We start from the raw sequence: 9,188 nt of genomic DNA, 5'->3' as shown, positions 1-9,188 counted from the left end.
ACAGCCCAGGAGTTTTAATCTTTTTCTGACATGTGTTTTCCTTTACCAAGTCTCTTTCCTGGGCACAGTTGTGCATCCATGTGGGTGGTACCTGAACAAAGAAGGACAGTATGGGAGGGAGAATCGACGTGACGAGACAAGCAAAGCACCTGCCAAGGAGTTTGGCATCTAAATACTTCTGTAGATGCAAGTCCAACTTCAAATGAGGCAGCAACAGTTTGTTTAAAATATAATGCACGTAGCTCCCATAAATATTAAGGTCATTTTTAGGCTAGACAACTGTATATGCAAGGCAGGATTTTCTGGATAAGACCTCTGCTGTATTACAGGTTGTTTGGTTTCACGATAGGTGTTCCTTGCAGGTAAGAGATTGGCCTGATTTGTCATTGCCAGCGTGGTGGATGTTAGGGATGCAGGCAGTATCTCCGTTACTTTTCGATGGACCAGACCTCACTCTTTCATTAAGCTGAAAGTAAAGACCAGGTGCATGGCATCGTTCTCCTTATCTAAATATTTTCTTCTCCAGCAGGCTGCGGTGCAGGGGAGCCAATACACACCCTCAAAAAGCCAGGGAAAAGGATTTCTTTTGGTCTGGAATACCAGTTCTCCAACAGCAGAGGTAAGAAGGAAGGTGGTGTTACCTGTTCGGCTGGTGCTGCTGTGCTGGAAACACCTTCCTAACGCAAACTGATCAGTAAAGCTTTGAGCGGTGCCTGAATGTCTTCACACATGAGAAGGAAGTCCGTTAAAACAGTTTCATAACATAGTATAAAGCCTGCAAAAGTGATAGGCAAGAAGGGAAATTGCCATGGAATTAAAATTCTACCTTTTTCATCCCTTTGCTAGCAAACCTTCACAATGCTGCCAGAGGAAATGAATCAACAGAACACAGTTTATAAACACACAAGATCAGACAAAACTGACCTTAAACATTTACCAAGCTTTCAAAATAGAAGCAGAACTGAACATATCAATACTTAATGGGAAAATATACTTTTAAACTTTTTTTATGAGCAGCTCCAGGGAGTAAAATATTTTGGGTATTTTAGGGGTAACTTACAGCCTAGGTGAATCTGATAGGGTTTCCTTTAGCTGGAATTAAGTAGGAGCTGTATATCAGAAAGGAAGCTATAACAGAAGGTCCTGTCAAATGGATGGAGCGTACATCACGTGTTTATTTTTTCAGATTGAATATCCAGTCCCCAAGGTGAAACAATAATGAATGACATCTCACTGACTGCCCAGGCAGATCTTATGTTACACTTTTAGATAATACGTAGTAATTTGAGTATTCATAAAATCTTGTGTTCATGGAAACCAAAGAAAAAGAAACTGTTTTGCCCAAGTTAGGTTTCAAGTTAACAAGATAAATGTTTAGTTGTTTTTTTTTCATTCATGATTTGTATTGTAATTATTTTTGGATATATTTCATTTTATTTATGATGTGTTGGGTTTTCACATTTATATTTTTGTTTCAATATGCTTGGACAGTGTATTATACAGTTTGATTTAATTTCAAACCCTTAAGTTACTCCTTGTGTGAGAGGCAAAAGCCACACAGGCCTTCATTTTCAGAGCCTGGATAGGGGAACAATTGTACTTGCACAGGCACTATTAGTCTGCTAGACACATGCTCTAGCTTTTGGTCTACTAAAACTAGACATCAAACTTAATATTAATATTGATCAAAAGAGGAGGACTCTGCCCATGAAAATATTTTGGAAAAAAAATAATAGTTTTTCAAAAAGTTTTTCATAGGGTTATTTTTCCTTACTTCTGACAAAAAGTCAATGTTTTCATAGAAAGGGAACATGACTGATTAAAAACATGGTTTCCTTGGAAAAAAACCAAACTTATTTTATTTCATGAAGCAAATCATCAAAATGTCCAAATCATACCTTTGAACAAGCATATGTATATACTGAATACCAGCCTTCCAGGTACATATATAGGTTTGTCACATGAAAGGTGTAAGGCCCGGTAGTAAAAAGAGAAATAATATTTATGTAGATTATAAAATGTCCACTACTGCGATGGAACCAATCCAAGCCGCAAAGAATCTTCAAAGGAACGCGAATGACCACTTTGATTTCCTACTGCTAAATAAATGGGTATATCATTATAACAGTCCAACCACCATCACAATAAAAGCAATTTACACATCTCTACAGAACCGTAGTCATTCTTAAATTTACCCAAGGCATTAACAATTAAAAACCCATAGACAGGTACAGGTCTACTGCTAGCTGTTGTTGGTAAAACTGTAAATGATATGAAAAAGGCTGATACTTTCAACAGAGTTTCCATCTGTAATTAAGCTTTAAGGCATATTAATGTCAGTAGTATTTTGGAACAGAAGATTACTGTCTGCAATGCTGAGGATACTGGGCTGCCCAGAAAAACTTAAGATTTTTCCAAAATGCAGACCTTAGTGATTCACATCTAAAAGCCTTCAAAGAATTAAGTAATTAATACTCAGGAGTATTTAGACCAGGGAAGTAACAAGCTAAGTTTAACTTCACTGCTGAAAATGCGATGTTCAGAACTTGAACTTACACAGAACAAAGGTGCAACTTCCCAGCAATAACGATAATCAAATTGTTGATCAGTTTGTTAGAATTAGAACTTAATATTTTAAAAAACTAATTATACACATTTTTCTAAAACAAACTAATTTATTTTCAGGTTAGATGACCGCACTGTTCTTCCCTGGGCTTGGGGATCCTTCTGTATACCCTTCAGTCATGGGTTGTGATAAGAATGCTTTCCTCTCTGAATGTTTGTTTCTTTATATTTTATGACTCTCTCCTTTTACAGTGAGGGATGGAAAGGAGTTCAAGCTGTTGTGAATTCAAATAATTATATGTACAACCTATATATAGCACCAAACAAAGCTTCTGTATTAATGCACGATAAAAGAAACTGAAGATGAAACCCCCAGCTTATTATAAAGTTGTCTCACATAATATTAGTAGTACCTGGTACTCACTTCATGTTCAAAGCAGTTCAGAAACATTAAGTAATTAACCTACATAGGATTTAATTCCTTCTGCCAAGATTGCTGTACACAAGCAAGTAACTAGAAGAAAAAGGAGCTAAAACCAGATTTAATCTGAGAACACGAATAGCACTTATAATAATCTTTCTTTTAATTGTCATCTAGAGTTTTGCCAAACACATTTTACATTTTTTTTAATGAACAGGAGACCAAAACTTCTGATTCTAATTCTAATTAATAAAATGAACAGGAGTCACACCAAACTCATGAGTAGAGCTATAAAGCCTGACTACCCACAACTAACAATTGGAAGACCGGACTGACTGGATTAGGTACTGGATATAGCACTTACCCTCTAGAATTCTGTCACCCACTTCCAGCTGTTGAACAGCACACAAAAATTGTAACACACAATATGAATGAAGAACACGAAGCCATATAAAAGGAGATTTTACTATTTAAGGAAGCACAAAGAACTAAGGAAGGCTTTCTTGCTGCAACAGACTCATAGTTCTGAGCAAAAATCAGAACTTCTGAGTAACACAGACCTAGTTTGGGGTTGCTTTTTGGGGGCTTTGATCTCCTCTTTCTTTTTTTTTTTCCTTTTTTTTTTTTTTTTTTTTGGTGGGGGGTGTGTGTGTGTGTATTATTTTCTGAATTTACCACCATCTCTGCCTTTGTGGTAGAAAGAAACTCTTCTGCTCCTCTGCATGGCAAATAATTTCCTCTTTCTTCCACATCTTACCATGTTTTTTCTCCTCTTCACATCTTATCTGTCAAGAACGTGGACAATGAGCTGAAAAGTCTACTGAAAGAGAGCTAGTGATTCGCTGAGGTCAGCAGCAGATCACAACAAGTAACTACAAAAAGCAAGCATCCACAGCTGCAGCATAGAGGCCCTGGCCATGCCTCTTTGTGCAAACCCTGAACACTGTGCAAAAGCTGCATCAGAGTTTCTTCTACTCCTTAGACCCCACAAGTATGGACACACTTTTATCCCCGCTGTAGGATATTCAATTCAAAAGGATTTATTCCTTTTGAATATTATAATCTCCAGCTTCTAAACATCTGCCATGGTTTTATGAGGTCTTTGGTCAGTGGGAGCTGGGATGAGACAGATGAATATTTATGGAGTTGTAAGAGAGAAGGCAAAGATGGACCTGGACCAGGAAGCAGGCAGGTGGGGTCAAGATGCCTTCATTTTAATATGGATCAAAAAAATCTATTATTACAATGAAGTATGAAACCACTCAGGGAACAAACAAGCAAAAGCAATAGGAAAAAGAGGCAGAAAACAGGCTAGCTACTAAGGCCAGGAGGATGAATTATGAAATATAAGTCTTGGAAATAAAGTCACTTTCTATATTTTTTGCTGGACAAGCATGAGAAAGAGGGAGCTTGCTGACAAGTGCAAGTGAGGAGGAGATACTAAAGATCACCTGAAGTAACAGCAAGAAGCAGATGGGCATGGATGAAGGGCAGCATGCTGCAGAGCTGTGTATCCGCTGCGCACTGTCACAGTGCTTTGGATGCCATGGCCAGGCTCAACCAGCCTGCAGAGACCTGCCAACAAAATCACTGTGAAGAGCTGCAAGGTCAGAGTTGGCTCCACCGGTTCAGTCTCCCACCCACTGGAAGGGGCTGGGAGGATCCCAGAGGCAGAGGCGGGATGGTCCCTCCATCCTCTCCTTCCCTCCCTCCTCCTCCCCGGCACTGCTGGCACTATTTCTCTCTCTCTGCACTCACTCTTTCCATGAAAGGGGAATGGGGGGGAGGGCAAGGAGAAAAGAGAAGGGGAGGTGGCGGGTGCTGGTGCCCTCATGCAGCATCTGGGTGGGCTGTGAGGTCTCCAGCAGCCGCAGGAGCCATGCAGAGCCATGCTGCTCGCACGTCCATCAGCAAGCCTCGGCACTCGTGGAGTGGAGAGGGGAATATTGGATATCGCTTTGGTCAGGACTGAATCTATAATTGAGAAGATGAGAGTTCATTACAGATTTTGGCCTGAGAGTGCTTGTCTTGGCAGGAGGCTTGGCTGAGTGTTAAAATCATTACCAAGTGGCCTAAATCTAAACAAACACCCACCTTTTCCATTTATTACCAGGATGAAATGACTTGCCTTGTAGAACTGAAATACCTATAGTTGTCAGCTTCTCATTTCCCAGTGGTGCATAAAATTCCCTCTCTTATGCTTGGCTTTCCCTCTTGGTCTAGCTTTCTCGTATGTTATTTTACTGACAAGAATTATGTATTAAATTACAAGTTATCTGTTGCAGAATGAGAATTTCATTTCATGCTAGACAGAGGTCTGTTGTACAGCCCTAAGAGTTCCTGTTTCTCTGCTGCAGTGTTGTAAAGCAAGGCAAAGGTTAAATAAAAAAAGTCAGGATGACTCTAACATGATGGTAGATGAAAATTCAGGCATATACAGCAAGGGAGACATTTTTCATCATTATGAATAGGTAGCTGGACAGAACCAGACAATATTCATACAGCTGTGTTTTTGTCAGCGTAAGTAAACCAACTGCTGGGATCGTACGTGTGGAGGAACCACTGTAGCTATTTTAGAGATATTTCCCCCATTTTTTCCCAAAGTCTGCCTATGTTGTTCCAACCCCAATGAATGCTTCAGGAACTGTGACCTATTTCACAATTCATTTGCACAGAGTGCAGCCATTAGCATGCAGAAACCACAGCACTCTGCCTATGAGAACAACTTTTTATTATTACAAAGGACATAAAAATGATATATTATATATTATATTCCATCACTGAAGACCATAACACATGAAATATTCCTCTGCCTCTATCTGCCTATCTAAAGATAGATGGAACAGTGGAGGAACAGAACTACTGACTGAGGAATTTTCACCGATTTTATTTGTGCGTATAGAAAATACATGTGAAGAAACATGTAAAACAAATCACTCAAAAGAGTGATTGGAAACAAATTTAAATGAGTAGTGTTTAAATAATTAACACCTGCCAAAGTAGGAACAGAGGCCTTATTGCTGATATTAAATCATATCCTTTAACGTCTGAAACAGATGACAGTAAGTAATTCCAAAACAGTCAAGACAGGAAACCAATTTTTAGTTCTTGGAAAGTTGAATTAGTTTCAATAAAGTTGATAAAAAGCCTATTTTGATTCTGTTAATTCTACTATGGAAAGCTGGTTTTACATTAAACTTTTTTTTTTAATTTAATATACTGTAACTGAGCATTTTTGAATCATGATTTAAAGTATATTCATTATTCAGTAAACTAATGATGTATGTTCCACCTGGTTGCTGCAGAGCCCAGTAAGTAAAAACTGTGGGTAGTATCTTGTTACCAAGAACAAATATTGGACTTTCCAAGTTTCCAGTCAGTAAATATAACTCACAATAGCTATGCCAGATAGGCAAATAAGGATGTTCCCTAACAGAAGAGAAACCAAAAAAAGAGATCCTGTGTAGCAGTTCAGTCCTAAAATTCAAGTTTCATAAAAGCACCCTTTGAGAAATTGGCAATTTTGTCCGAGTTAAGACTGTGGTGTAACGGTTTGGAGCAATGCCTAGATTTTTTTATTCAGAAAGAGTAAGTTAGAGAATATGTGTGTAAGTGTGTGTGCGCATGTGTGTGTGTGTGTTAAAATAACGTTAACATGTGAGTAAAAGCAAAGCTATTCTGGCTGTCACCTCACTCCTAATTCAGCTCTCTCTCTCGGTACTTCACCAGACTTGTGCTGCACAGTTAGATCACAGTTCGTTTGTATTTGGAAGACTCCCTTCAAGCAAAAAATATGTATGTCCATCTCAGATATTCTTTTGTGGTATCTGAACCTCCTACATCATTAAGGGATGTTACCAACACAGCATCACCTGGAGGTGGGCCTGGGCACACAATGGGCTGTGCCCAGCAGATCTCAATAATGGTCCAAACCTCAAAGATGTAAAACATGGTCAAGACCTTTACTCCCCTGGAGCAAGGCAGTTCTCTGCTGGAAAGACAACACGTCGCTTTCTGCAAGGGAAGATTTTGTGGGGACAGAAATTATGAATTTATTCCGCCAATAAAATAAAGACCGTGACACATGTAACCGCCTCCTGTTTCAAACACAAGCCTCAGTTCTTTGCCCTGCTCTCTCTAACATAAATATAGAGAGATGTCTGTCTGAATTAAAACACATCTTACAAACCTGACTAAACCCACGTGATGGTGCCGTCTCCAAACATATACCAGGTGCCCAAAGCAACAGCTGCTTCATGTTGCAGATCCATCTGAGCAGGCTTGGCAGTGCTGATAGCAAAAGCAAGACCAAAATCGGCCAGGCCAACTGGAAACTCAGGCAAATGGCAACCCCAAACCCCCAAACTGTGTGCACATGTTCTCCTATAAGAAAAGGATGAAAGAACCAGCATCATTTGAATGATGCATAGTCATATAGCTTAATGTATGGTTGGCAGACATTCAGCTCCAGTAGCAATGGCTGTGGTATAAAAGTTAATATAAAAGAGTACTTTACAGATGAGGTAACTAAGTTACAGACAGATCAAGTTGTCACTTGTTCCTGTAGGATTTGAACTTACCTTCTCAGTTAAAACATCCTTTTTCTGTATGCCTCATTTCCAAAGCAGAGCAGAGGATGCTTGAGTGGCTACGGCATTTCTGAATGAGAGCTACAGAGAGGGGAAAAGTCTGGGAGGAGAGGGAATATTTCACCCCCTTGGTGAACAGAGCTGCAATAAACCCGAAATACTGAATGCACTGACATCAGACTCAGCCCCCCTTTGATTTTACGGTGATCAGAATTGAGGCCCTTCTTCCTATTGACAAACAGATGCATAAGATTTTTTTTTACTAACAACTGCATTTTTGGGGGGTGGAGGGTGGGGAGGGAGAGAAATATTTGACTTCTTACTGCCTACTTTCCCTCTGGTTTTGCCTTTCTCTAGTAACATTTTTGACAACAGAGAAAGGAAAAGGAAATAATGAAAACTCGTTATTTCTATTTGAGACAAATAGACGCAGAGACAAGACTCAGGGGTTTTGAAGTGGAAGGAATAAAAGTGGGCTCTGCTGCTTTTGCTTTTCCCCTACAATGAAGGAGTGCACTGTGCATTCAGTTCTTTCCCCTTACCAGAAGCCCCTCATTTATAGAGCACAGACACATATTACAGAATAAGTCTAAAGTACCTTCAGAGACAAAATTAAAAATAGATATCTCAAAAGCTGTATCTACTTTTGCAGTTACAGCAGGGCCTTTTCTGTATTAGAAACTAAGTATTGCTAAAATCAACCATGTTCACTTTATGTGCTGACATTCCTCACTTTATTTTTTTTTTAATTTTAATTAAGAAACCACTTCCCAACTGCAGGCAAGCAAAATATTTGGGGGCTAAAATTAACAACTTGAAACCAATTCTTTTTTATATATATAAAAAATACATTTCGTTAAAATGTAAGAAGAGTTTTTCCAGGTTGCCAGCGTGGTCCCTGGGGCTGGTTGCACCTGGTAGAGCAGAGCCTTCCCGTGGCAAGCATTGCTGCTTGTGCCCCAAGAGAGGTGAACGCCCTTCAGCAGCCGAGCCAGCCACCCTGCCATCACGTTGCGCCCATGCAAGAAGATGCATGCATTCCCTCCAGCTCTGTCAAGACACAGTACCACCGACCATTATGGATCTGCACTGTGGTATTGCCTTAACTCTTCCTCCCTCTTTGAAGATATCTTAGAAACTAAGATGCCAAAATCATCCCATATATTCAAAGCCTAAGTGCAGTGTTGCTACATAGGAAATGTACCACAGTCCTGACAGTGATGTTCTTTTAACAAATCAAATTTTAATAGAATACATGGATTTAAAAATTAAGTCTATAAATTAACCTAGGAGCTGAATGTGACTAGGTTATTGCTGGAGAAAAGGATCACATTTAAGAGTATTTGTACGAAGAGGAACTGACAAGGCTTTGTCAGCTCATATAATATTATTTTAACCAGTTATGAGCTAATGACAAGAATAGAAATTAGGCATTTTTTAATGAAATTATACTTCCCAACTTTCCTTGGTCAGGCACAGAATTGCAAGGTCATCTCTATACCCTGAATAGCTGCATCTCCTGCAGAAAAATGGTTCTTAATTCCTCTTCATATTGTCTACGCTATTCCCCCTCTGCTCTCCTGTCCTTCTTTGTCTATGATTCCAGTTTGGGT

Source organism: Falco rusticolus, chromosome 3, assembly GCF_015220075.1.
Source record: "Falco rusticolus isolate bFalRus1 chromosome 3, bFalRus1.pri, whole genome shotgun sequence".
In the NCBI taxonomy this organism is placed as follows: Eukaryota; Metazoa; Chordata; class Aves; order Falconiformes; family Falconidae; genus Falco; species Falco rusticolus.
Note: the sequence above shows the minus strand (reverse complement) of the source record.